Source organism: Bidens hawaiensis, unplaced genomic scaffold (genome assembly GCF_021521415.1).
Source record: "Bidens hawaiensis isolate Kalapana, Puna unplaced genomic scaffold, B.hawaiensis_p1.1 tig00020895_1, whole genome shotgun sequence".
Taxonomy (NCBI): domain Eukaryota; kingdom Viridiplantae; phylum Streptophyta; class Magnoliopsida; order Asterales; family Asteraceae; genus Bidens; species Bidens hawaiensis.
The window spans coordinates 411,015-414,723 of NW_027493219.1; the positions used below are offsets into that span (position 1 = coordinate 411,015).

Consider the following 3,709-nt stretch of genomic DNA (forward strand, 5'->3'; position numbering starts at 1 on the left):
CAGCTACAGCTAACAGCCATCAGCTAGTTTTGGCAAACATACTCGTGGAGGATGCTTTATTTTTCTGGTTATTTTAATATATACAAAAGGGTTTTTTAGTTTAATAGATATGATTTTATTTTTATTGTTATTATTATCTTTATTTTTAATGGATGCAATTTTATTTTTTGTTTAATATTAGTTATATTAATTTACTGTTACATATATTGATATCATTATTTTATTTGAAAATGGAAGAATTGGTAAACTAGAGAGTATTCCCTTGATATTGTGGAAAATAGTGGGATGAAGTATGATGTGATGTGATGTGACGCTAACACGATACTATTGGAAAATTGATGAATTGCGGTCCATACCACATAGTCTAAGAATATAGGGCAACATCTTCTGTCTTGCGGTTGTGCCCACACTTCCAAGACAATACCCAACACCATAATGGTGTTTTGAGCTTTTTCTAAGCTTACGTGGTTGGGGCAACGCCTTGTTACATTTACTTTAAACTTATAATGATCCAAACAATTAATGAATCCCCTAGGCTATTTTCTCTTAGCTACACAAACGGCAAGAAACAATTATTTTTACTTTATATATGACGTTTATATTATGTTGATGATAGACATTCAACCGACTAAATCCACGAGATCCGAGTCCACCGTCGAATATGGATAAGAAGATCATCATCGCTCGCATCTGAATTTAATTAAGCTTTTTTCACAAAGAAAGTTGTCATGGCCTTCACAAAAAATAATATATTAATTTTTCAAAGGTAAGATTAAATGATAACATTCATTATTTAATTAATTATTTCTATATACTTTGAACATTATATTTAAGATTATCACATTGTAAAATATTCAAATAATTAAAATCAATTAAACAAATTCCTAATGGCATTTGGGTTCGACTAATCGAGTGATACAAGTCTATAACCATCCTAGTAGTTAAGTAACAAACATGGTCACGGCCTCACGGGTCACCACAACAAAAAAGAAATATCCAGATTTGATATTAAAGTTTGAGTTTAAATAGTTTGTAACATTCTTCCAAACTTTTATAAACTTTAACCACATCTGTCTTCTAAAGACTTTGACCATATCTGTTATTACAATTTTCCAATAAAAAAGAAATATCCAGATTTGATATTTATTAAACTTTATAAAAAGACTATAAATCAGTTATTATAGTTGCATTATCCAAACGTATTAATTATTTCTTCCTTCACATAGTATATATCAACGTAACTGCCTCCTTATAAAACCCGCCGACTCACTTCCGGTCACAATATTATTATTATTATTCCTTTCCCATGTCTCGTCTACTCGCCGGAACCAATTCAACCACCACGCCACCGCCGCCGGAGCCCAGAAACTCCGACAACGACTTCGTGGTCATCCTCGCCGCCTTCTTATGCGCCTTAATCTGCGTCCTGGGTCTCATCGCCGTTGCCCGGTGCACCCGGATCCGCCGGATCTCCGGCGAAATAACAATCTCCGGCAACGATCAGTCTCTACCAGCCGCCGCCAACAAAGGGTTAAAAAAGAAGGTCCTGAAACAGCTTCCGAAGCTCACCTACTCGCCGGAATTGAAAGTCTCCGATTGTGCAATCTGCTTGTCGGAATTCACCGCCGGAGATGAGATTAGAGTGTTGCCGCGGTGTGGACATGGGTTCCATGTCACGTGCATTGACACGTGGTTTGGAGCTCACTCCACGTGTCCATCTTGCCGCCAAATTCTGGTTCCGGCGGGGTGTAAGAAATGCGGTGAGTTTACAAGATCTCGGATTCCGGCTGCCGGAGAAGGAGAAACAAGTGGTTCGGTTAACAGGTTCTTGCCGTAATTAGATATTGGATTTGATTTTATTTAATTTGCAGTTAGGGGTATAAGTGTAAAATGGAAAGGATATTAATAAAATTGTGTACATATTAGATTATTGTTTTTTGGTTATAATTGAGCTTCAGGTAGAAGCTGGATAATAATAAAAATTAAAATAATAATAGTATTAATATTAATAAACTGAAACTTGGGATCCAATGATCTATGAATAGTTAGATGTTGTGTGTCTTGCTAGTGCACAAGCTAGCAAAGAATGATATAATTTAGTTTTTTCTTTGATAATAAATTTAAGGAAAACTGGTTTTTATTGATCCCAACTATTTTATTTTTGTCGGCGGTGGTCTCAACTATCATTTTGGCTGGTAACGGTCTCAACTTTCACATACGTTGAATCCACCAGTCCGCGACTAACAGAGTACTAACTCCGTTAATTAAAAGCTAATGTGTCTTTCAATCGGCTGAAGAGGGAATTAGGGTTCTTGAGTTAGAGAGAATTTGGGGATTTAGGGGTGTATAAGTTGGGAATTTATGTTTGTATAATGTTTAAGTATAAAACGTTTGTTATAATACATAGTCAGTCCACGTAGGATGCCCATGTCAGCTGTTTTTGACAACTAGTACGACACATCAGCTTTTAATTAACGGAGTTAGTACTCCGTTAGTCGCGGACTGGTGGATTCAACGTATGTGAAAGTTGGGACCGTTGCCAGCCAAAATGATAGTTGTGACCACATTCGGCAAAAATAAAATAGTTGGGACCAATAAAAACCAATTTTTATTCAAATTATAATATAATATTATCTCGAAACTTGTTTAGCATAATTAAATCGTCGGTTTCGAAACTCACTTTTAGTTATATTCATTAAAAGTGTTTTTTTTAAACAAAATATATTAAAATGACCGACAAATTGGATTTTATTAATTAACTTAAATTGCAATGTTTGAACATTTAATGTATACATTTTAATGTTGTATTGAGTTTATTTAAGTGTAATTTTGTAACTCCAATAGACTAATCGAGTCCACAAGAGTAATGTTCAAACCAAATCGAATAACAAAGCATTCAAGTTAATGAACTTAATAACTTTATTTTATTATATTTTTTAACAAAATTTTACATATATGATTGGGCTATATATTATAAATATACCAAGCTAAGTGATATAACTTAAATAACCATTATTTTATTTAATTTATTTGGGTTATTCAATTTGAACCAAATTTAGAAATTGTGAAACCGAAAATCAAACCTATAAATGAATTTGTAATTCCTTTCTATTTTTATCGGTTTTGGTTTAGTTTAGTGTTTGATTTGATTAGTTTTAAACTGAATAATGGACTCTTATATTGTAATTCTTCTATTAATAATACAATATCATAATCATCTAGAAGTGTTAATAGCGTTAGAAAATATATTTTGCGTCCAACATAATACATATACAGATATTACCCTATTAATGCTATAAGAAAATGTGTCCTGATATTGAAAATATATGATTGTGATATACGATGTCCACATGTTAAATGTTTATCACTTTTAGATGTCCACATGTTAAATGTTAAATATTTTATTATTATTATTATTAGCTTTTATATTGCGGTTAAACTGTGACCTTTTTATTAATATTATTATAATTAGTAGTAGTTTTTTATATAACTGTTAAACTTTGATTTCCTTTTTTTGCTTCATACACATGTTCTTAGAGCCGAGGGTCTCTCTGTAAGCCACCTCTTTATTCCTTTGGATAGAGGTACGGTGTGCCTACATCCCACCCTCCCCAGACCCTACCTATAGCTCTGCTGTCGGTGGGATTTTACTGGGTATGATTGATTGATTGATTGATATGTTTCTTGTAACAAAATTAAAAGAATTAAT

The 3,709-nt window shown here is 33.0% G+C and overlaps 1 pseudogene; it reads left to right on the forward strand.

Moving 5' to 3' along the window:
* The first annotated feature begins 1,165 nt into the window (after positions 1-1,165).
* On the forward strand, positions 1,166-1,950 carry LOC143562038 (RING-H2 finger protein ATL80 pseudogene; annotated as a pseudogene).
* The last annotated feature ends 1,759 nt before the right edge of the window (positions 1,951-3,709 follow it).